The 26,744-nt window shown below is 45.2% G+C and overlaps 1 protein-coding gene and 1 pseudogene across 1 annotated transcript in view; one reads left to right on the top strand and one right to left on the bottom strand.

The window, feature by feature from the left end:
* The window catches only part of LOC143774200 (alpha-2,8-sialyltransferase 8E-like), a 225,962-nt gene that overhangs the window by 116,207 nt on the left and 83,011 nt on the right, over positions 1–26,744 (bottom strand). The gene's annotated exons all lie outside the window — the stretch shown is intronic.
* LOC143773336 (ephrin type-A receptor 4-B pseudogene) lies at positions 24,534–25,182 on the top strand (annotated as a pseudogene).

The raw sequence follows: 26,744 nt of genomic DNA, 5'->3' as shown, positions 1-26,744 counted from the left end.
CCAGTCAGAACTGCAATCAGCAGATACACCTGACCAGGACTGCAACTCAGGGACAACTGCATTACCACCTACAACCACCGGAGGGAGCCCAAAAGCAGAATTCACAACAGTACCCCCCCTTGAGGAGGGGTCACCGAACCCTCACCAGAGCCCCCAGGCCGATCAGGACGAGCCAGATGAAAAGCATGAACCAAATCAGCAGCATGGACATCAGAGGCAAAAACCCAAGAATTATCCTCCTGACCATAACCCTTCCATTTGACAAGATACTGAAGCCTCCGCGTCGAAAAACGAGAATCCAAGATCTTCTCAACCACATACTTCAACTCCCCATCAACCAACACAGGGGCCGGAGGATCAACAGAGGGAACAACGGGTACCACATATTTCCGCAATAAAGATCTATGGAAGACATTATGGATAGCAAAAGAGGCCGGAAGCGCCAATCGAAAAGACACCGGATAATAATCCCAGAAATCCTATAAGGACCAATAAACCGAGGCTTAAACTTAGTAGAAGAAACCTTCATAAACATAAACAGGAACATGACGGGAAGACAACCAGACCAGATCCCCAACCTGAAGCCGGGAACCAACACACCGACGACGGTTAGCAAAACGTTGAGCCTCCTCCTGAGACAACACCAAATTGTCCACCACATGAGCCCAAATCTGCTGCAACCTGTCAACCACCGAATCCACACCAGGACAGTCAGAAGGCTCAACCTGCCCAGAAGAAAAATGAGGATGAAAACCAAAATTACAAAAAAATGGCGAAACCAAAGTAGCTGAACTAGCCCGATTATTAAGGGCAAACTCGGCCAATGGCAAAAAGGCCACCCAATCATCCTGATCAGCAGACACAAAGCATCTCAAATAGGTCTCCAAAGTCTGATTAGTTCGCTCGGTCTGGCCATTTGTCTGAGGATGAAATGCAGAGGAAAAAGACAAATCAATGCCCAGCCTAGCACAAAAGGCCCACCAAAACCTAGAAACAAACTGGGAACCTCTGTCGGACACAACATTCTCCGGAATACCATGCAAACGAACCACATGCTGAAAAAACAATGGAACTAAATCTGAAGAAGAAGGCAATTTAGGCAAAGGCACCAAATGAACCATCTTAGAATACCGGTCACAAACAACCCAGATAACCGACATCCTCTGGGAAACCGGAAGATCAGAAATAAAATCCATAGAAATATGCGTCCAGGGCCTCTCAGGGACCGGCAATGGCAAAAGTAACCCACTAGCACGGGAACAACAAGGCTTGGCCCGCGCACAAGTCCCACAGGACTGCACAAAAGAACGCACATCACGTGACAAGGAAGGCCACCAAAAGGACCTACCAACCAAATCTCTGGTACCAAAAATACCAGGATGACCAGCCAACACAGAACAGTGAACCTCAGAAATTACTCTACTAGTCCATCTTTCAGGAACAAACAATTTCCCCACAGGACACCGGTCAGGTATGTCAGCCTGAAATTCCTGAAGAACCCGCCGTAAATCAGGGGAAATGGCAGAAAGGACCACCCCTTCTTTCAGATTGCCGACCGGTTCAAGGACTTCAGGAGAATCAGACAAAAAACTCCTAGAAAGGGCATCAACCTTAATATTCTTAGAACCCGGAAGATACGAAACCACGAAATCAAAACGGGAAAAAAACAAGGACCATCGAGCCTGTCTAGGACTCAGCCGTTTGGCAGACTCGAGGTAAATCAGATTCTTATGATCGGTCAGGACCACAATACGGTGCTTAGCTCCCTCAAGCCAATGTCGCCACTCCTCAAACGCCCACTTCATAGCCAACAACTCCCGATTGCCGACATCATAATTGCGTTCAGCAGGCGAAAACTTGCGGGAGAAGAAGGCACACGGTTTCATCAAGGAACCAACAGAATCCCTCTGAGACAAAACGGCCCCTGCCCCAATCTCAGAGGCGTCAATCTCAACCTGAAACAGAAGAGAAACATCCGGTTGGCGCAACACCGGAGCAGAAGTAAATCGGCGTTTAAGCTCCTGAAAGGCAGAGACAGCCGCAGAGGACCAATTCGCCACATCAGCGCCTTTCTTTGTCAAATCGGTCAAGGGTTTAACCACGCTGGAGAAATTAGCAATGAAACGGAGATAAAAATTTGCAAAACCCAAAAATTTCTTAAGGCTTTTCACGGATGTGGGTTGAATCCAATCATAAATGGCCTGAACCTTAACCGGATCCATCTCCATAGATGAGGGAGAAAAAATAAAGCCCAAAAAAGAAACCTTCTGCACCCCAAAGAGGCACTTAGACCCCTTCACAAACAAAGCATTGTCACAAAGGATCTGAAATACCATCCTGACCTGTTCCACATGAGACTCCCAATCATCGGAAAAAATCAAAATATCGTCCAAATATACAATCAAGAATTTATCACTATAAGTCCGGAAGATATCATGCATGAAGGATGGAAAAACCGATGGAGCATTAGTGAGCCCGAATGGCATCACAAGGTATTCAAAATGGCCTTCGGGCGTATTAAACGCAGTTTTCCATTCATCACCCTGTTTAATACGAACAAGATTATATGCCCCCCAAAGGTCAATCTTAGTAAACCAACTAGCCCCCTTAATCCTAGCAAACAAATCAGAAAGCAAAGGTAAAGGGTATTGAAACTTGACCGTGATCTTATTCAAGAGGCGATAATCAATGCAAGGTCTCAAGGAGCCATCCTTCTTAGCAACAAAAAAAAATCCCGCTCCCAACGGTGAAGAAGATGGCCGAATATGCCCTTTCTCCAAAGACTCCTTAACATAACTCCGCATGGTGGTATGTTCAGGCACAGACAGGTTGAAAAGTCGGCCCTTAGGAAACTTACAGCCTGGAATCAAGTCAATCGCACAATCACAGTCCCTGTGCGGTGGAAGGGAAGTGGACTTGGGCTCATCGAATACATCCTGAAAATCAGACAAAAACTCTGGAATTTCAGAAGAGGAAGAAGAGGAGATTGACATCAAAGGAACATCATTATGAACCCCCTGACAACCCCAACTAGTCACAGACATAGACTTCCAATCCAACACAGGATTATGTACCTGCAACCACGGAAAACCCAGCACGATAACATCATGCAAATTATGCAACACCAGAAATCGACAATCTTCCTGATGGGCTGGCGCCATGTGCATGGTCACCTGTGTCCAAAACTGAGGCTTATTTTTAGCCAAAGGTGTAGCATCAATCCCCCTTAAAGGAATAGGTGTTATGACCCCAATGGCGAGGGTCTCAGAGGAAAGTGGAAGTCTGCAGAATACAAAAATCCAGCTCATAGGGCAGTGGTAACTGGGTTGACCATATATCTATTCCTAACGCCAACACTAGAAGTAGCCGGGGATCATTCCTACGTTGATTCTAGATGACACGCGCCAGCCGGAGAATCTAGCTACCCCTAGTAGAGGAAAACAAAGACCTTTCTTGCCTCCAGAGAAGGGGACCCCAAAGCTGGATAGAAGCCCCCCACTAATAATGACGGTGAGGTAAGAGGAAATGACAAACACAGAAATGAACCAGGTTTAGCACAGAGAGGCCCGCTTACTGATAGCAGAATAAAGAAAGGTAACTTATATGGTCAACAAAAACCCTATCAAAATCCACACTGGAAATTCAAGAACCCCCGAACCGTCTAACGGTCCAGGAGGAGAACACCAGCCCCCTAGAGCTTCCAGCAAAGGTCAGGATATAGATTGGAACAAGCTGGACAAAAATACAAAACCAAAACAAATAGCAAAAAGCAAAAGGCAGACTTAGCTGATATAACTGGAACCAGGATCAGTAGACAAGAGCACAGCAGACTAGCTCTGATAACTACGTTGCCAGGCATTGAACTGAAGGTCCAGGGAGCTTATATAGCAACACCCCTAACTAACGACCCAGGTGCGGATAAAAGGAATGACAGAAAAACCAGAGTCAAAAAACTAGTAACCACTAGAGGGAGCAAAAAGCAAATTCACAACAGTACCCCCCCCTTAGTGAGGGGTCACCGAACCCTCACCACGACCACCAGGGCGATCAGGATGAGCGGCATGAAAGGCACGAACTAAATCGGCCGCATGAACATCAGAGGCGACCACCCAGGAATTATCCTCCTGACCATAGCCCTTCCACTTGACCAGGTACTGAAGCCTCCGCCTGGAGAGGCGAGAATCCAAGATCTTCTCCACCACGTACTCCAACTCGCCCTCAACCAACACCGGAGCAGGAGGCTCAGCAGAAGGAACCACAGGCACAATGTACCGCCGCAACAAGGACCTATGAAATACATTGTGAATAGCAAACGACACAGGAAGATCCAGACGAAAAGATACAGGATTAAGGATTTCCAATATCTTGTAAGGCCCAATAAAACGAGGTTTAAATTTGGGAGAGGAGACCTTCATAGGAACAAAGCGGGAAGAAAGCCACACCAAATCCCCAACGCGTAGTCGGGGACCCACACCGCGGCGGCGGTTGGCAAAGCGCTGAGCCTTCTCCTGTGACAACTTCAAGTTGTCCACCACCTGATTCCAGATCTGCTGCAACCTATCCACCACAGAATCCACCCCAGGACAGTCAGAAGGCTCCACATGACCCGAAGAAAAGCGAGGATGGAAACCAGAGTTGCAGAAAAAAGGCGAAACCAAGGTGGCGGAACTAGCCCGATTATTAAGGGCAAACTCAGCCAACGGCAAGAATGTCACCCAATCGTCCTGATCAGCAGAGACAAAACACCTCAAATAAGCCTCCAAAGTCTGATTGGTTCGCTCCGTCTGTCCATTAGTCTGAGGATGGAAAGCAGACGAAAACGACAAATCAATGCCCATCCTACTACAAAAGGATCGCCAGAACCTGGAAACGAACTGGGATCCTCTGTCAGACACAATATTCTCAGGGATGCCGTGCAAACGAACCACGTTCTGGAAAAACACAGGAACCAGATCGGAAGAGGAAGGCAGCTTAGGCAAAGGAACCAAATGGACCATCTTGGAGAAGCGATCACATATCACCCAGATAACGGACATGCCCTGAGATAGCGGAAGATCAGAAATGAAATCCATGGAGATATGTGTCCAAGGTCTCTTCGGGACAGGCAATGGCAAGAGCAAACCGCTGGCACGAGAACAGCAAGGCTTAGCTCGAGCACAAGTCCCACAGGACTGCACAAATGACCGCACATCCCTTGACAAGGAAGGCCACCAAAAGGACCTGGCCACCAGATCTCTGGTGCCAAAAATTCCCGGGTGACCTGCCAACACCGAGGAATGAACCTCGGAAATGACTCTGCTGGTCCACTTATCCGGGACAAACAGTCTGTCAGGTGGACAAGACTCAGGCCTATCAGCCTGAAATCTCTGCAACACACGTCGCAGATCTGGAGAAATAGCTGACAAGATAACTCCATCTTTAAGAATACCAACAGGATCAGCGACTCCAGGAGCATCAGGCACAAAGCTCCTAGAAAGAGCATCGGCCTTCACATTCTTTGAACCTGGTAAATACGAGACAACAAAATCAAAGCGGGAGAAAAACAATGACCAGCGGGCCTGTCTCGGATTAAGGCGTTTAGCAGACTCGAGATACATCAGATTTTTGTGATCAGTCAAGACCACCACACGATGCTTAGCACCCTCGAGCCAATGACGCCACTCCTCAAATGCCCATTTCATGGCCAACAACTCCCGATTGCCCACATCATAATTTCGCTCGGCAGGCGAAAACTTCCTAGAGAAAAAGGCACAAGGTTTCATAACAGAGCAACCAGGGCCTCTCTGCGACAAAACGGCCCCTGCCCCAATCTCCGAAGCATCCACCTCAACCTGAAAGGGAAGTGAGACGTCAGGCTGGCACAAAACAGGCGCCGAAGTAAACCGGCGTTTCAACTCCTGGAAAGCCTCCACGGCAGCAGGAGCCCAGTTAGCTACATCGGAGCCCTTCTTGGTCATATCCGTCAAAGGTTTCACAATGCTAGAAAAATTAGCGATAAAACGACGGTAGAAGTTAGCGAAGCCCAAGAACTTCTGAAGACTCTTAACTGACGAGGGCTGAGTCCAATCAAGAATAGCTCGGACCTTGACTGGGTCCATCTCCACAGCAGAAGGGGAAAAAATGAACCCCAAAAAGGGAACCTTCTGTACACCAAAGAGACACTTTGAGCCCTTGACAAACAAAGAATTTTCACGCAAAATTTTAAAGACCAACCTGACCTGCTCCACATGCGAATCCCAATTATCAGAAAAAAACAAAATATCATCCAGATAAACAATCAAAAATTTATCCAGATACTTCCGGAAAATGTCATGCATAAAGGACTGAAAAACTGAAGGCGCATTGGAGAGCCCAAAAGGCATCACCAAGTACTCAAAATGACCTTCGGGCGTATTGAATGCGGTTTTCCATTCATCACCTTGCTTAATGCGCACAAGGTTGTACGCACCACGAAGGTCTATCTTGGTGAACCACTTGGCACCCTTAATCCGGGCAAACAAGTCAGACAACAGCGGTAAAGGATACTGAAATTTGACAGTGATCTTATTTAAAAGCCGATAATCAATACAAGGTCTCAAAGATCCGTCCTTTTTTGCCACAAAAAAGAATCCCGCACCAAGAGGGGAAGAAGACGGACGAATATGTCCTTTTTCCAGAGACTCCTTGATATATGAACGCATAGCGGTATGTTCAGGTACCGACAGATTAAACAGTCTTCCCTTAGGAAATTTACTGCCTGGGATCAAATCTATAGCACAGTCACAGTCCCTATGAGGAGGCAGTGCACTGGACTCAGACTCACTGAAGACATCCTGATAATCAGACAAATACTCCGGAACTTCCGAAGGCGTAGAAGAAGCAATAGACACAGGCAGGGAATCCTCATGAATACCACGACAGCCCCAACTTGAGACTGACATAGCCTTCCAGTCCAGGACTGGATTATGGGTCTGTAACCATGGCAGCCCTAAAACAACCAAATCATGCATTTTATGTAAAACCAGGAAACGTATCACCTCGCGGTGTTCAGGAGTCATGCACATGGTAACCTGAGTCCAATACTGCGGTTTATTTGCTGCCAATGGTGTAGCATCAATACCCCTAAGAGGAATAGGATTTTCTAATGGTTCAAGAGTAAATCGACAGTGCTTAGCAAATGAGAGATCCATGAGACTCAGGGCAGCACCTGAATCTACAAACGCCATGACAGGATAAGATGACAGTGAGCAAATCAAAGTTACAGACAGAATAAATTTAGGTTGCAAATTACCAACGGTGACAGGACTAACAACCTTAGCTATACGTTTAGAGCATGCTGAGATAACATGTGTAGAATCACCACAGTAGTAGCACAAGCCATTCCGGCGTCTATGAATTTTCCGCTCATTTCTAGTCAGGATTCTATCACATTGCATTAAATCAGGTGTCTGTTCAGACAACACCATGAGGGAATTTGCGGTTTTTCTATCACATTGCACCGAATTAGGTGTCTGTTCAGACAACACCATGAGGGAATTTGCGGTTTTGCGCTCCCGCAACCGCCGGTCAATTTGAATAGCCAGTGCCATAGTATCATTCAGACCTGTGGGAATGGGAAAACCCACCATAACATTCTTAATGGCTTCAGAAAGGCCATTTCTAAAATTAGCGGCCAGTGCACACTCGTTCCAATGTGTCAGCACGGACCATTTCCGAAATTTTTGGCAATACACTTCAGCCTCGTCCTGCCCCTGAGACATAGACAGCAAGGCCTTTTCTGCCTGAATCTCAAGATTGGGTTCCTCATAAAGTACACCGAGCGCCAGAAAAAACGCATCAAGATCAGCCAATGCCGGATCTCCTGGCGCCAGCGAAAAAGCCCAATCCTGAGGGTCGCCCCGTAAGAACGAAATAACAATTTTTACTTGCTGAGCAGAATCTCCTGATGAACAGGGTCTCAGGGACAAAAACAATTTACAATTATTCACGAAATTCCTAAACTTAAACCTGTCTCCGGAAAACAGTTCAGGAATCGGTATTTTAGGTTCTGACCTAGGATTTCTGATAACATAGTCTTGTATGCCCTGCACACGAGTAGCCAGCTGGTCCACACTTGTAATCAAGGTCTGGACATTCATGTCTGCAGCAAGCATAGCCACTCTGAGGTAAAGGGGAAGGAGAAAAAAAAAACTCAGAATCTTCTTTCTTATAATCCCTCTTCTGCAATGCATTCAACATTTAATACTGGCCTGGCAAACTGTTATGACCCCAATGGCGAGGGTCTCAGAGGAAAGTGGAAGTCTGCAGAATACAAAAATCCAGCTCATAGGGCAGTGGTAACTGGGTTGACCATATATCTACTCCTAACGCCAACACTAGAAGTAGCCGGGGATCATTCCTACGTTGATTCTAGATGACACGCGCCAGCCGGAGAATCTAGCTACCCCTAGTAGAGGAAAACAAAGACCTTTCTTGCCTCCAGAGAAGGGGACCCCAAAGCTGGATAGAAGCCCCCCACAAATAATGACGGTGAGGTAAGAGGAAATGACAAACACAGAAATGAACCAGGTTTAGCACAGAGAGGCCCGCTTACTGATAGCAGAATAAAGAAAGGTAACTTATATGGTCAACAAAAACCCTATCAAAATCCACACTGGAAATTCAAGAACCCCCGAACCGTCTAACGGTCCGGGGGGAGAACACCAGCCCCCTAGAGCTTCCAGCAAAGGTCAGGATATAGATTGGAACAAGCTGGACAAAAATACAAAACCAAAACAAATAGCAAAAAGCAAAAGGCAGACTTAGCTGATATAACTGGAACCAGGATCAGTAGACAAGAGCACAGCAGACTAGCTCTGATAACTACGTTGCCAGGCATTGAACTGAAGGTCCAGGGAGCTTATATAGCAACACCCCTAACTAACGACCCAGGTGCGGATAAAAGGAATGACAGAAAAACCAGAGTCAAAAAACTAGTAACCACTAGAGGGAGCAAAAAGCAAATTCACAACAATAGGGTTCTGCAAAGGCTGCAAGGGAAAACCACAATGCCTGGCAAACTCAAAGTCCATTAAGTTCAAGGCGGCGCCTGAATCCACAAACGCCATGACAGAAAATGATGACAATGAGCAGATCCTTTTTTTGGAAGTGCATCTGAACAGCAAGGTGGATTGCTGTTGAGGGGAGATAGAGAGAGAAAAAAAAAAATCTATAAATCTTCAGCACAGCGAGTGTGAGCGAGCTGAGTGTGACCTGAGCGTAAGTGTGAACGGCGGTAAGTGTGTGACTTGTGATTCAGTGAAGAGGTATTTGGAAGGCCTTTAACAAATACCTGTGTGAATTTGTGTGAGTTGCTGAATTGGGAGTAGCTATATTCATAAGGAGTTAACTTAGGGTGGGGGCTCATAATTAAGGGGATATAAGGGGCAGCTGTTTGGGGCTCCAGTCCTTTTTGGAAGTGCATCTGAACAGCAAGGTGGATTGCTGTTGAGGGGAGATAGAGAGAAAAAAAAAAAAATCTATAAATCTTCAGCACAGCGAGTGTGAGCGAGCTGAGTGTGACCTGAGCGTAAGTGTGAACGGCGGTAAGTGTGTGACTTGTGATTCAGTGACTTTGGAATCAGGGAGTTTCCAAGGGAGGAATTGCTTCTGGTTTTTTTTTTTTTTTTTGGTTTAATTAATACTTTGTATTTATTTTTAATTAACGTTTCTGTGTGGTGCAATCCCCATTAGGAAATGTGCTCCACAATTGTTAATGCCATCCAGTGTACATCTTGCCACATGTATGCAGTCCTTGACCAGCCGGTCGAGGGTGCATACTGCTGTGCGAGATGTGAGAACATTGTGCATTTGGAAACCCAGATACTGGATCTAAATGTGCAGCTGGCAACACTGAGATCCATAGACAATATGGAGAGGAGTCTTCTGCTCACAGAGCAGACGCTCAATGGGATAGATGAGGAGGGGGATGGTAGGATGGAGCTGCAGGACAGTGTGGCAGTTAGCTGGGTGACAGATAGAAGGCGGGGTAGAGGGAAGAGTGCCAGGGAGGCTAGTCCTGATCTGGCACACCCCAATAAGTTTGCTAAGTTGGCAGATGATGGGGGTGCCAGTACAGGGGTAGCACTGCTGCAGCCAGGCATGTCCTCTGAAAGCCGGAGGAGTGACTGCTCCAGTAAGGAGGGAAAAAGGAGAGCAGGGCAGGCCAGACAGGTGCTGGTAGTGGGGGACTCAATTATTAGGGGAACAGATAGGGCAATCTGTCACAAAGACAGGGATCGTCGGACGGTGTGCTGCCTACCTGGCGCTCGAGTCCGACACATCGCTGATCGGGTGGACAGATTACTGGGAGGGGCTGGCGAGGACCCAGCAGTCATGGTGCACATTGGCACAAATGACAAAGTTAGAGGTAGGTGGAAGGTCCTTAAAGATGATTTCAGGGAATTAGGCTGCAAGCTGAAAGCAAGGACCTCCAACGTGGTATTTTCCGAAATACTGCCTGTACCACGTGCCACGCCAGAGAGGCAACGGGAGATTAGGGAGGTTAATAAGTGGCTCAAGAATTGGTGTAGGAGGGGTTTGGGTTCCTGCAGAACTGGGCCGACTTCTCAGTTGGCTACAGGCTCTACGCTAGGGACGGGCTGCACCTCAATGGGGAAGGTGCAGCTGTGCTGGGGGAGAAAATGGTTAGAAGGTTGGAGGAGTGTTTAAACTAGGGATTGGGGGGGGAGGGTATTCATTTTATAGGAGGGGAAGATAGTGCAGATAGAGACCTGGGCACAAATAAGGAAGTTGGGGGTGGCGGTGGCATGGGGGGTGGGGTTAGAACAGTTAGTAATTTAAGAAAGAATAGAGGTACAGAGAGTAACATCAAGTGCATGTATACTAATGCCAGAAGCCTCGCCAACAAAATGGACGAATTAGAACTAATGTTGTTGGAGCATAATGATGACATGGTGGGGATATCTGAGACGTGGCTGGATGAGAGCCATGACTGGGCTGTTAACTTGCAGGGCTATAGTCTGTTCAGAAATGACCGTACAGATAAGCGAGGGGGTGGGGTGTGTCTATATGTAAAATCTTCCTTAAAACCCATCCTGCGTGATAATATAGGTGAATTTAATGAAAATGTAGAGTCCCTGTGGGTGGAGATAAGGGGAGGGGGAAAAAATAATAAATTACTGATAGGGGTTTGTTATAAATCTCCAAAACTAATGGAAGCAATGGAGAATATCCTCGTAAAGCAAATAGATGAAGCTGCGACTCAAGGAGAAGTCATTATTATGGGGGACTTCAACTACCCTGAAATAGATTGGGGAACAGAAACCTGCAGTTCCAGCAAAGGTGATCGGTTTTTGACAACTATGAGAGACAATTACCTTTCACAACTGGTTCAGGACCCAACAAGGAGGGGGGCACTGCTAGACCTAATATTAACCAACAGGCCAGACCGCATATCAAATATAAGGGTTGGGGGTCACTTGGGGAATAGTGATCACAAAATAATAAGTTTTCATGTAACCTTTAATAAGATGGGTAGTAGGGGGGTGACAAGGACACTAAACTTCAGGAGGGCAAATTTCCAACGGATGAGAGAGGATCTTGGTGCAATTAACTGGGACGATATCCTGAGACACAAAAATACACAAAGAAAATGGGAGACATTTATTAGCATCCTGGATAGGACCTGTGCACAGTATATACCGTATGGGAATAAACATACTAGAAATAGGAGGAAACCAATATGGCTAAATGGAGCTGTAAGGGGCGCAATAAGGGACAAAAAGAATATAGAGAATTAAAGGAAGTAGGTAGTGAGGAGGCATTAAATAAATACAGAAAATTAAATAAATTCTGTAAAAAGCAAATCAAGGCAGCAAAGATTGAGACAGAGAGACTCATTGCCAGAGAGAGTAAAAATAATCCCAAAATATTCTTTAACTATATAAATAGTAAGAAACTAAAAAATGACAGTGTTGGCCCCCTTAAAAATAGTCTGGGGGAAATGGTGGATGAGGATGAGGAAAAAGCCAATATGCTAAATGACTTTTTTTCATCAGTATTTACAAAAGAAAATCCCATGGCAGCCAATATGACTAGTGATAAAAATTCCCCATTAAATGTCACCTGCTTAACCCAGCAGGAAGTACAGCGGCGGCTAAAAATAACTAAAATTGACAAATCTCCGGGCCCGGATGGGATACATCCCCGAGTACTGCAGGACCTAAGTACAGTCATTGATAGACCATTATTTTTATACTTTAAAGAGTCCATAATAACAGGGTCTGTACCACAGGACTGGCGTATAGCAAATGTGGTGCCAATATTCAAAAAAGGGGCAAAAACTGAACTCGGTAATTATAGGCCAGTAAGCTTAACCTCTACTGTGGGTAAAATCCTGGAGGGCATTCTAAGGGATGCTATACTGGAGTATCTGAAGAGGAATAACCTCATGACCCAGTATCAGCACGGGTTTACTAGGGACCGTTCATGTCAGACTAATTTGATCAGCTTCTATGAAGAGGTAAGTTCCGGACTGGACCAAGGGAACCCAGTGGACGTAGTATATATGGACTTTTCCAAAGCTTTTGATACGGTGCCACACAAAAGGTTGTTACATAAAATGAGAGTAATGGGGATAGGGGAAAATATGTGTAAGTGGGTTGAGAGCTGGCTCAGGGATAGGAAACAAAGGGTGGTTATTAATGGAGCACACTCGGACTGGGTCACGGTTAGCAGTGGGGTACCACAGTATTGGGCCCTCTTCTTTTTAACATATTTATTAATGACCTTGTAGGGGGCATTCAGAGTAGAATTTCAATATTTGCAGATGACACTAAACTCTGCAGGGTAATCAATACAGGGGAGGACAATTTTATATTACAGGATGATTTATGTAAACTAGAAGCTTGGGCTGATAAATGGCAAATGAGCTTTAATGGGGATAAATGTAAGGTCATGCACTTGGGTAGAAGTAATAAGATGTATAACTATGTGCTTAATTCTAAAACTCTGGGCAAAACCGTCAATGAAAAAGACCTGGGTGTATGGGTGGATGACAAACTCATATTCAGTGGCCAGTGTCAGGCAGCTGCTACAAAGGCAAATAAAATAATGGGATGTATTAAAAGAGGCATAGATGCTCATGAGGAGAACATAATTTTACCTCTATACAAGTCACTAGTGCGACCACACTTAGAATACTGTGCACAGTTCTGGTCTCCGGTGTATAAGAAAGACATAGCTGAACTGGAGCGGGTGCAGAGAAGAGCGACCAAGGTTATTAGAGGACTGGGGGGTCTGCAATACCAAGATAGGTTATTACACTTGGGGCTATTTAGTTTGGAAAAACGAAGACTAAGGGGTGATCTTATGTTAATGTATAAATATATGAGGGGACAGTACAAAGACCTTTCTGATGATCTTTTTAATCATAGACCTGAGACAGGGACAAGGGGGCATCCTCTACGTCTGGAGGAAAGAAGGTTTAAGCATAATAACAGACGCGGATTCTTTACTGTAAGAGCAGTGAGACTATGGAACTCTCTGCCGTATGATGTTGTAATGAGTGACTCATTGCTTCAATTTAAGAGGGGACTGGATACCTTTCTGGAAAAGTATAATATTACAGGGTATATATATTAGATTCCTTGATAAGGCGTTGATCCAGGGAACTAGTCTGATTGCCGTATGTGGAGTCGGGAAGGAATTTTTTTCCCCATGGTGGAGTTACTCTTTGCCACATGGGGTTTTTTTGCCTTCCCCTGGATCAACATGTTAGGGCATGTTAGGTTAGGCTATGGGTTGAACTAGATGGACTTACAGTCTTCCTTCAACCTTAATAACTATGTAACTATGTAACTATGTAAGGACACCGATAACAGAAATTTAGGTTGTACAGTACTGATGGTAAATGAACTAGCGATCCTCTTAGTACACTTACGGCAGACTGAAATGACATGAGAAGCGTCGCCACAATAATAACACAACCTATTCTGACGTCTAAATTCTTGTCGTTGCGTTCTAGACAAAATCCTATCACACTGCATTGGCTCAGGAATTGGCTCTGAGGACGACACCACAGCGCGCACAGTTCTGCGCTCCCGCAAGCGCCGATCAATCTGAATGGCCAGAGACATAGAATCACTCAGACCGGAAGGCGTGGGAAACCCCACCATAACATCTTTAACGGATTCAGAAAGACCCTTTCTGAAAATTGCCACCAAAGCATCATCATTCCATTTAGTCAACACAGACCATTTTCTAAATTTCTGACAATACAATTCTGCCGCCTCTTGACCCTGAGACAGGGCCAACAAGGTCGTCTCCGCTTGATCCACAGAATTTGGTTCATCATATAATAATCCTAAAGCCTGAAAAAAGGAGTCTACATTAAGCAAAGCAGGATTCCCAGATTCCAGGGAAAATGCCCAATCCTTTGGATCACCACGCAGCAGGGAGATGACGATTTTAACCCCTTCATGACCCAGCCTATTTTGACCTTAATGACCTGGCCGTTTTTTGCAATTCTGGCCAGTGTCCCTTTATGAGGTAATAACTCCAGAACGCTTTAACGGATCCTAGCGGTTCTGAGATTATTTTTTCGTGACATATTGGGCTTCATGTTAGTGGTAAATTTAGGTCGATGATTTCTGCATTTATTTGTCAAAAAACAGAAATTTGGCAAAAATTTTGAAAATTTTACAATTTTCACATTTTGAATTTTTATTCTGTTAAACCAGAGAGTTATGTAACACAAAATAGTTAATAAGTAACATTTCCCACATGTCTACTTTACATCAGCACAATTTTGGAAACAACATTTTTTTTTGCTAGGAAGTTATAAGGGTTAAAATTTGACCAGTGATTTCTTATTTTTACAACAAAATTTACAAAACCATTTTTTTTAGGGACCACCTCACATTTGAAGTCAGTTTGAGGGTTCTATATGGCTGAAAATACCCAAAAGTGACACCATTCTAAAAACTGCACCCCTCAAGGTGCTCAAAACCACATTCAAGAAGTTTATTAACCCTTCAGGTGTTTCACAGCAGCAGAAGCAACATGGAAGGAAAAAGTGAACATTTAACTTTTTAGTCACAAAAATGATATTTTAGCAAAATTTTTTTAATTTTCCCAAGGGTAAAAGGAGAAACTGGACCACGGACGTTGTTGTCCAATTTGTCCTGAGTACGCTGATACCTCATATGTGGGGGTAAACCACTGTTTGGGGGCAAGGCAGGGCTCGGAAGCGAAGGAGCGCCATTTGACTTTTTGAATGAAAAATTGGCTCCAATCTTTAGCGGACACCATGTCGCGTTTGGAGAGACCCTGTGTGCCTAAACATTGAAGCTCCCCCACATGTGACCCCATTTTGGAAACTAGACCCCCCAAGGAACTTATCTAGATGCATAGTGAGCACTTTAAACCCCCAGGTGCTTCACAAATTAATCCGTAAAAATGAAAAAGTACTTTTTTTTCACAAAAAAATTCTTTTAACCTCAATTTTTTCATTTTCACATGGGCAACAGGATAAAATGGATCCTAAGATTTGTTGGGCAATTTCTTCTGAGTACGCCGATACCTCATATGTGGGGGTAAACCACTTTTTGGGTGCACGGCAAGGCTCGGAAGGGAAGGCGCGCCATTTGACTTTTTGAATGGAAAATTAGCTCCAATCGTTAGCGGACACCATGTCGCGTTTGGAGAGCCCCTGTGTGCCTAAACATTGGAGCTCCCCCACAAGTGACCCCATTTTGGAACCTAGACCCCCCAATGAACTTATCTAGATGCATAGTGAGCACTTTAATCCCCCAGCTGCTTCACAGAAGTTTATAACGCAGAGCCGTGAAAATAAAAAACAATTTTTCTTTCCTCAAAAATGATTTTTTAGCCCGGAATTTTTTATTTTCCCAAGGGTAACAGGAGAAATTGGAACCTAAATATTATTATCCAGTTTCTCCTGAGTACGCTGATAATTCATATGTGGGGGTAAACCACTGTTTGGGCGCACGGCAGGGCTCGGAAGGAAAGGCACGCCATTTGGCTTTTTGAATGGAAAATTAGCTCCAATCATTAGCGGACACCATGTCGCGTTTGGAGAGCACCTGTGTGCCTAAACATTGGATCTCCCCTACAAGTGACCCCATTTTGGAAACTAGACCCCCCAAGGAACTTATCTAGATGCATAGTGAGCACTTTAAACCCCCAGCTGCTTCACAGAAGTTTATAACGCAGAGCCATGAAAATAAAAAATAATTTTTCTTTTCTCAAAAAATGATTTTTAGCCCCCAATTTTTTATTTTCCCAAGGGTAACAGGAGAAATTTGACCCCAAAAGTTGTGGTCCAGTTTCTCCTGAGTATGCTGGTACCCCATATGTGGGGGTAAACCACTGTTTGGGCACATGCCGGGGCTCGGAAGGGAAGTAGTGACGTTTTGGAATGCAGACTTTGATGGAATGGTCTGCAGGCATCATGTTGCGTTTGCAGAGCCCCTGATGTGCCTAAACAGTAGACACCCCCCACAAGTGACCCCATTTTGGAAACTAGACCCCCCAAGGAACTTATCTAGATGTGTGGTGAGCACGTTCAACCCCAAAGTGCTTCACAGAAGTTTACAACACAGAGCCGTGAAAATAAAAAATCATTTTTCTTTCCTCAAAAAAGATGTTTTAGCAAGCAATTTTTTATTTTCCCAAAAGTAACAGGAGAAATTTGACCCCAAAAGTTGTTGTCCAGTTTCTCCTGAGTACGCTGATACCCCATATGTGGGGGTAAACCACTGTTTGGGCGCACGTCAGGGCTCGGAAGGGAAGTAGTGACATTTTGAAATGCAGACTTTGATGGAAGCTCTGCGGGCGTCACGTTGCGTTTGCAGAGCCCCTGATGTGCCTAAACAGTAGAAACTCCCCACAAGTGACCCCATTTTGGAAACTAGACCCCCAAAGGAACTAATCTAGATGTGTGGTGAGCACGTTCAACCCCCAAGTGCTTCACAGAAGTTTATAACGCAGAGCCGTGAAAATAGAAAATCATTTTTCTTTCCTCAAAAATAATTTTTTAGCCTGCAATTTTTTATTTTCCCAAGGGTTACAGGAGAAATTGGACCCCAAAAGTTGTTGTCCAGTTTCTCCTGAGTACGCTGGTACCCCATATGCACCATTTGACTTTTTCAACGCAAGATTGGCTGGAATCAATTGTGGCGCCATGTCGCGTTCGGAGACCCCCTGATGTGCCTAAACAGTGGAAACCCCTCAATTCTAACTCCAACACTAACCCCAACACACTCCTAACCCTAATCCCAACCCTAACCCCAACACACCCCTAACCCTAGTCTTAACCCTAATTCCAACCCTAACTCTAATTCCAACCCTAACCCTAAGGCTATATGCCCACGTTGCGGATTTGTGTGCGGATTTTTCCGCACTGTTTTTGAAAAATCTGCAGGTAAAACGCACTGCGCTTTACCTGCTGATTTACCGCAGATTCCCTGTGTTTTTTTTTGTGGATTTCACCTGCGGATTCCTATTATGGACAGGTGTAAAACGCTGCGAAATCCGCACAAAGAATTGACATGCTGCGGAAAATACAACGCAGTGTTTCCGCGCTGTATTTTCCGCACCATGGGCATAGCGGATTTGGTTTTCCATAGGTTTACGTGGTACTGTAAACGTGATGGAAAACTGCTACGAATCCGCAGTGACCAATCCTCTGCGGATCCGCAGCCAAATCTGCACCATGTGCACATAGCCTAATTCTAACCCTAATTCCAACCCTAGCCCTAAGTGCAACCCTATCCCTAAGTGCAACCCTAAGTGCAACCCTAAGTGCATCCCTAAGTGCATCCCTAAATGCAACCCTATCCCTAAGTGCAACCCTATCCCTAAGTGCAACCCTAAGTGCATCCCTAAGTGCATCCCTAAGTGTATCCCTAAGTGCAACCCTAAGTGCATCCCTAAGTGCATCCCTAAGTGCATCCCTAAGTGCAACCCTATCCCTAAGTGCATCCCTAAGTGCATCCCTAAGTGCATCCCTAAGTGCAACCCTAAGTGCATCCCTAAGTGCATCCCTAAGTGCAACCCTATCCCTAAGTGCAACCCTAAGTGCAACCTTAAGTGCATCCCTAAGTGCAACCCTAAGTGCAACCTTAAGTGCATCCCTAAGTGCATCCCTAAGTGCAACCCTAAGTGCATCCCTAAGTGCAACCCTAAGTGCATCCCTAAGTGCAACCCTATCCCTAAGTGCAACCCTAAGTGCATCCCTAAGTGCATCCCTAAGTGCAACCCTAAGTGCATCCCTAAGTGCAACCCTAAGTGCAACCCTAAGTGCATCCCTAAGTGCAACCCTAAGTGCAACCCTAGCCCTAAGTGCAACCCTATCCCTAAGTGCAACCCTAAGTGCAACCCTAAGTGCATCCCTAAGAGCAACCCTAAGTGCATCCCTCAGTGCAACCCTAAGTGCAACCCTACCCCTAACCCTACCCCTACCCCTACCCCTAACCCTAATGGAAAAACAAAAATAATTATATTTTCTGTTTTTTATTATTGTCCCTACCTATGGGGGTGATAAAGGGGGGGAGTTATTTACTATTTTTTTGATCGCTGTGATAGAACTTACCACAGCGACCAAAATGTGCAGGAACGAATCTGCCGGCTGGCAGATTCGGCGGGCGCACTGCGCATGCGCCCGCCATTTTCCAAGATGGCGGCGCCCATGAAGAAGGCGGCCGGACACCGGGAGGGACAACGAAGCTAGGTAAGTATGGAGGGGTTGGGATCGGAACACGGGGGGGGATCGGAGGACCTGGGGAGCGGACAGGAGGACCGGGGGAGCCGACAGGAGGGAGGAGGGGAGCGGAACGGAGATCGGGGCAAAAAGGACGACTGGGGAGGCGATCGGTGGGGTGGGGTGGGGGCAGATCGGGGTCTCCAGCCATGGCAGATGCTATTGCAGCATCGGCCATGGCTGGATTGTAATATTTCACCATTTTCATAGGTGAAATATTACAAATCGCTCTGATTGGCAGTTTCACTTTCAACAGCCAATCAGAGCGATCGTAGCCATGGGGGCTGAAGCACCACTCCCCCTGTCTCTGCAGATCGGGTAAAATGGGAGTTAACCCTTTCACCCGATCTGCAGGGACGCGATCATTCTGTGACACAGCATATGCGTCACAGGTCGGATTGGCACCGACTTTCATGACGCATACGCTGTGTCACAGGTCGGGAAGGGGTTAACCTGCTGAATGGAATCACCGGAGGATCGAGGTCTCAGAGCAAAAAACAGTTTACAATTGTTTTTAAAACTCAAAAATTTGGACCTGTCACCAAAAAACAAATCAGGAGTAGGAATCTTCGGCTCTGAAACAGGAGTCTGAACAATATAATCAGAAATACCCTGTACCCTAGCAGCAAGCTGGTCTACACAGGAAGCTAATTCCTGAACATCCATGCTAGCACAAGACTCCTCAGCCACCCACAGATAAAGAGGGAAGAAAAGACAAAACAGACTGCAGAAAAAAAAATGGCTCAACACCTTTCTTCCCTTCTTCTGAGATGCATTTAACTCATTATGGGCCAGATGTACTGTTATGATCTGGTGATCTTGGAGCCGCATGAAACTTTCTCTGGAGTGGGTGGAAACTGTACTGACCGCAGATCCTGAACTAACACCGCAACTAGAAGTAGCCGTGGGGTGTGCCTAACAAACCTTAGACACCTCGACACAGCTGGAGGACTAAATACCCCTATAGGTGGAAATAGGAATACTACCTTGCCTCAGAGCAGAACCCCAAAGGATAGGCAGCCCCCACGAATATTGACTGTGAGTAGGAGAAGAAAAGACACACGCAGGCAGAAAACAAGATTTAGCAAAAGAGGCCACTCTAGTTAAATAGGAAAGGATAGGACAGAATACTAGGCGGTCAGTATTAAAACCCTTCAAAAAATATCCACAGCAGATAATACAAAAAATTCCACAATCTAACTAAAGACGTGGAGTGAATATTTGCAACACCAGAGAATCCAACAAGACTGAGAAAATACTGACACAATCTAAGCTGGACAAGAAAACACAAAAGAATAGCACTGAATTATGAAGCACACAGCATGTGTGCCACAGAAACAAAACCAGACACTTATCTTTGCTGATTTGGCAGAAAAGCAGGAGGAACCAGGCAGAGGTCTAACACCTCCTAACAACAATTGACAACTGGCAAGGACTAATGAATCCTGCACGCCTAAATACCCCAGTCAGAACTGCAATCAGCAGATACACCTGACCAGGACTGCAACTCAGGGACAACTGCATTACCACCTACAACCACCGGAGGGAGCCCAAAAGCAGAATTCACAACAGATGAGGCTCGCTATTCTAAAGTGAGGAGGATGATAGATGAGGCTCGCCATTGTAAAGTGAGGAGGATGATGGATGAGGCTTGCCATGTAAAGTAATGGGGATGAGGGATGAGGCTCGCTATTCTAAAGTGAGGAGGATGATGGGTTAGGCTCACCATGTAAAGTGAGGAGGATGATGGATGAGGCTCGCCATGTAAAGTGAGGAGGATGATGGACGAGGCTCGCCATTCTAAAGTGAGGAGGATGATAGATGAGGCTCGCCATTGTAAAGTGAGGAGGATGATGGATGAGGCTCGCCATGTGAAGTAATGAGGATGAGGGATGAGGCTCGCTATTCTAAAGTGAGGAGGATGATGGATGAGGCTCACCATTGTAAAGTGAGGAGGATGATGGATGAGGCTCGCCATGTGAAGTAATGAGGATGAGGGATGAGGCTCGCTATTCTAAAGTGAGGAGGATGATGGATGAGGCTCGCCATTGTAAAGTGAGGAGGATGATGGATGAGGCTTGCCATTGTAAAGTGATGAGAGTGAAGGTTGTGGCTCGCCATTGTAAAGTGAGGAGGATGATGGATTAGGCTCACCATGTAAAGTGAGGAGGATGATGGATGAGGCTCGCCATGTAAAGTGAGGAGGATGATGGATGAGGCTCGCCATGTAAAGTCTACAAAGCCCTTATTAAAATGATTACATTGGCAAACTATACTCCCTGTTTACACTTGGATGGCACCTTTAATTCAGATTAGACTCCCCCTATCACAAAATCAAGATCCATTAAGACAAATACTGACACACAGGCCATTAACATTTAATGAAAAGTTATCAATCACAGGAAGGTGGAGCAGATACAATTGCAACCTACAAACATAACATTTCAGAAAGTGGAGACTATAGTGTAAATCTATAATAAATCTATATATATATATATATATATATATATATATATATATATATATATATATATATAATATAATCTATAAAAGGGTGGTTTTGTATATTTTATATGAAGGTGCTGATGACTGTTGTTATCATGTCTTACATGTAATCAGTGGCCCAGAAGGACTGATTTATTTATGGAAAAGAATAACATTGTCAGATTTCCATAATTGAGGAACTTCCAAATTCCAGGTCATTAAGTGTCACTAGACATAAGTGAAATACCGAGATCTGATACTGCTGAAAGGAGAATCCAAACAACAGGACCATTTACTGCCGTCCACAATTCATGCGACCAATGGGCATCTAAGAAATAGAAATGATTGGAGAATGACCATTGGATTCTCCAGAGACTGATATTGAGGCTCTTACATTATTTGTATCAAGGAATCCCTTCAAGGGGTTTTGCGGTCCAAAATGATAAGTCTGCAGTCAATCTGTGTGTGCATGACCTGCGGGGTTTCACTGGTTTCTGAGCCGGGACCGGAGGGTATCCATGAATTATACATACTACTGTCCAGAACCTGGCTAGTGGGTGCATCCTCTCTACATATACTGGTATGCAGTGCACTGCCCCTGTAAGTATCACTGACTGAATGCCTTTTATATGGCAGTAAGATGTTTACACCCCAAGCACCATGGCTCAGTTGAGATTATGACTTCTTCCCCCCCTAAAAAAAAAGCTGAAGTACATTGAGGAGTGCCCTCTCATTGGCAAGCACCCAAATGATTGAAAGAAGCTGATGCCCCCTCCCCACCGTAAGAACATGGTTGCAATTTTTTGTGTTTTGGAATCCACATCAGAATGTGAAAATTGAGCCATATAAGTGACTTTGCATGACATCTGGTTATCAGCACTGGACTAGCAGGGGCGGAAATTTCATTGCCACCCTTGTGGAGTTTTCTCATGTGTTAGTGGGTCAAGCATGCAAGATTTATATAATCAAAGAAAACCATCCAGAGCAAGAGGATCCAATGGAAGTGAAAGATATCAGGGAAGGATGTGAAGAATCTTCTGATGAACAAGTGGATCAGTCAAGAAACCACAGCCAAATACATTGCTGGTGACCAAATGAGTAAGTTATTGACCCTTACATAGATGAACTATACCCTCAGATGACCATTTCTAACACCATTACTGTCATAGAGTATGAAGCCCCACAGCCTCACACTCAGTATGATGGCCACCACAATCCCCCACACACTGTATGATGCCCCAACAGTCTCCCACACACAGTATCATGGCCCTCACATAGAGTATGAAGCCCCACAGCCTCACACTCAGTATGATGGCCACCACAATCCCCCACACACTGTATGATGCCCCAACAGTCTCCCACACACAGTATCATGGCCCTCACATAGAGTATGAAGCCCCACAGCCTCACACTCAGTATGATGGCCACCACAATCCCCCACACACTGTATGATGCCCCAACAGTCTCCCACACACAGTATCATGGCCCTCACATAGAGTATGAAGCCCCACAGCCTCACACTCAGTATGATGGCCACCACAATCCCCCACACACTGTATGATGTCCCAACAGTCTCCCACACACAGTTTCATGGCCCTCACATAGAGTATGAAGCCCCACAGCCTCACACTCAGTATGATGGCCACCACAATCCCCCACACACTGTATGATGCCCCAACAGTCTCCCACACACAGTTTTATGGCCCTCACATAGAGTATGAAGCCCCACAGCCTCACACTCAGTATGATGGCCACCACAATCCCCCACACACTGTATGATGCCCCAACAGTCTCCCACACACAGTTTCATGGCCCTCACATAGAGTATGAAGCCCCACAGCCTCACACTCAGTATGATGGACACCACAATCCCCCACACACTGTATGATGTCCCAACAGTCTCCCACACACAGTATCATGGCCTCAATAATCCCTTACATACACTATGATGACCACAGAGTCACGAAAGCAGGTACCATTGAAATTGAGACCCCAGGCAGGATCCCCTGACTCACGGGCACTACAGTGGCCTTGTGGTCTTTGTGATGGCTACATGCTGATTAGTCACAAGGATTGGGGGTAACTGACTTTACAGATAAACACAGAAACCTTATTAATTAGTTTACCTACTTATAAAGCATATAAAGAACCAATAGAATAAAAACACCTAGTATTGTGTCAGTAACAAATCTCTCAGGATGACATATTGTGTCACAGCGGGGAGAGAAACAAATATTAACACCAACCTTCTATTACAGTGGTGTAAAAAAGGAATGTAGCTAGAGGGCAATCAACAGAAGTATAGAACCTGATAAATATGAAGCTACGGGAGGTAATAAATGAGAATGTAACCATAGGCAATAAAGCAATAACAATATATACTGCCTAGAAGAAGTGTTCATACCCCGTGAACTTTTCCACATTTTTCATGTGACACCTATAAATTTTAATTATGTATTCTATTGGGATTTTATGTGATACCCAAATTAAGTAGCAAGTATTTGAGCTGAATATCCCCTCTGACATTTAAGGTATGAGTATTTGGATGCCTAAATTTCTGCGTCATTTCTTCATCTCTTGGCAGGAAAAAAGCAGCTGCAAAAATGCAAATTTTCCCCATATTTTTCTGTGCTTTTGTATGTTTTTTTTTCCCTGTGTTTTTCTAGTGTGTTTGGACAGCAACGAAAGCCATAGAGATAGAGAGATGTAGATAGATAGATAGATAGATAGATAGATAGATAGATAGATACATAGACATATATTTGCACAACACCTAGACATATTATAAAATTTCACCCTGTGAAGCTCATTGGACAGATTTTAATGATCAAATAAATAAATGAAAAAAAAACAACGTGCAATGGTAAAGCAGACAGCTGTGGGCTGATATTATCTGGCTGGGTAGGTCCTTAGGTATTGCGCCCTTCCCAGCCTAAATACCAATACACAGCTGCACCAGAAGTGGCCCATCACATGAGATATACCAATTCTGGCACTTCACCTCACCGCTTCTCGATTGCTCTAGTATGTTGGTAATCAGGGTAATTGGTCTTGGGGTTGATGTCAACTGTTAATTGTCCAATAACACAGCTGACCTCAATCCCTCGCATTAGTGGTAGGGGTGTGGGCATCAGAGGTGGCTGTAGGGGTGCAGACAGAGATGGCTGGGGTTTGTTGTTCTATGTGAATTTGGGCCTGGAGCTTAATATCAGGGAATCTGTCTTCAAATTGCTCCAGATTGTCCTCAGTCCCTTGTACCAGGACAGTGCCATTGTTATACAAAGTGATGGGAGGCAAGATCCCAATCCGATGGACAGCACCAAAAGCCATTGCCTATAGGAAATTGACATCTTCTATCGACGTGTGGAGTTATGGAATCGTCATGTGGGAGGTCATGTCTTATGGAGAGAGACCTTACTGGGATATGTCAAATCAAGATCAAAGCCATAGAAGAAGGATATTGCCTCCCTCCTCCCATGGACTGCCTCATTCCCCTCCATCAGCTCATGCTGGACTGCTGGCAGAAGGAACGCAGTGACCGGCCCAAATTTGGACAGACAGTCAGCATGCTAGACAAACTCATCCGAATCTCAAATAGTTTTAAAAGGACCGGACTGGAAGGTTCAAGAACAAACACAGCTCTTCTGTACCCCAGCTCGCCTGAATGGTTCCAGGTGGTCTCTGTTGTGGATTGGCTTCAAACTATTAAACTGGACAGATATAAAGATAACTTTACAGCAGCAGGGTACAACAACCTGGAATCAGTTGTCAACCAGGATGACCTAACTCGGATTGGGATCACTTCTCCCACACACCAGAGCAAGATATTGAGCAATGTTCAAGGAATGAGGACCCAGATGCAAGGCAGAATGGTTCCGTCTGAATTATTAGAGCATCAGAGCAAAGATTCTCTCAGAACTCACAGCCAAAACTAACAGACAGTTCTCTATCCTCCTCCTTCTTGACCTGCCCTCTGCCTTCGACACAGTCGACCACTGCCTACTGCTACAGATTCTTTCTTCCCTTGGCATCAAAGACCTTGCCATGTCCTGGTTTGCCTCATACCTTTCCAACCGCACATTTACTGTTTCCCACTCCCACACTACCTCCCCATCCCGCCCTCTCTCTGTTTGTGTCCCTCAAGGCTCTGTCCTAGGGCCCCTACGTTTCTCCATCTGTACCCTTGGCCTAGGACAACTCATAAAGTCCCATGGCTTTCAGTACCACCTGTATGCGGATGACAATCAGATCTACCTCTCTGGCCCAGATGTCACCTCTCTGCTGTCCAGAATCCTGGAATGTCTTTCAGCCATATCCTCCTTCACCTCTCGCTTCGTTAAACTCAATGTAGACAAAACCAAACTCATCATCTTTCCCACGTCTCACGTATCCCCCCTACCAGATCTGTGTATTATGGTAAACAGCATCACAGTCTCTCCCGCACCTGAAATCCACTGCCTCGAGGTAACTCTCGACTCAGCCATGTCCTTCAAACCGCACATCCAAACTCTTGCCACCTCCTGTCGCCTCCAACTCAAAAATGTTGCCAGAATCTGTCCCTTCCTCAGACCACAATCTACTAAAACTCTTATGCATGCCCTCATCACTCGATTACTGCAACACCCTCCTATGTGGCCTCCCCGCTAACTCATGTACCACTCCAGTCTGTCCTCAACTCTGCTGCCCGCCTAATCCACCTCTCTCCTCGCTACTTCTCTGTTTCTTCCCTCTGCAAATCCCTCCACTGGCTCCCAATTCCCCAGCGAATCGAGTTCAAACTATTAACATTGACCTACAAAGCCATCCACAACCTGTCCCCTCCCTATATCTCTGAACTAATCTCCCAATATCTTCCCTCACTTAATCTTCGATCCTCCCAAGACCTCCTTCTCTCCACACACTTATTTGTTCCTCAAACAACTGCCTCCAAGATTTCTCCTGAATATCCTTCATCCACTGGAATTGCATGCCACAACACGTTTGATTATCCAGCAACCTTGGATCCTTCAGATGGAAAATGAAAATCCATCTCTTCAGGAAAGCCTACAATAACCATTCTGTTGCCTCACCATCACCAGAGCTGCCGGGGAAGAAGAAGAAGAAAGAAGAAGAAGAAAGAAGAAGAAGAAAGAAGAAGAAGAAAGAAGAAGAAGAAAGAAGAAGAATAATCTCCAATTACTAACCCAGTAAGTAAAAGGAACACTCACACAAAATCTTTATTTAAATAAACATTCCTGCACTTTCCCTCGTTCACTATTTTATTAAAAAAAGGAAAAAAAGTTCCTACGCAAACCCGACTTAATCCACCAAATCAAACGTAGTCCAGGGAATTTGACATACGGTAATCCATTGAATCCGACGTTGCCCAGGGCATCCGACATAATCCACCTAATCTGACGTAATCCATCGAATCTGACATAATCATCCAAACCCTGACGTAATCCATGACCCAGATGTAATCCATCAAATCTGACATATTCCACAAATAGAAACCTGA

The sequence above is a fragment of the Ranitomeya variabilis genome, chromosome 5 (genome assembly GCF_051348905.1).
Source record: "Ranitomeya variabilis isolate aRanVar5 chromosome 5, aRanVar5.hap1, whole genome shotgun sequence".
Classification (NCBI taxonomy): domain Eukaryota; kingdom Metazoa; phylum Chordata; class Amphibia; order Anura; family Dendrobatidae; genus Ranitomeya; species Ranitomeya variabilis.
This window is presented reverse-complemented; position numbering and strand designations above follow the sequence as displayed.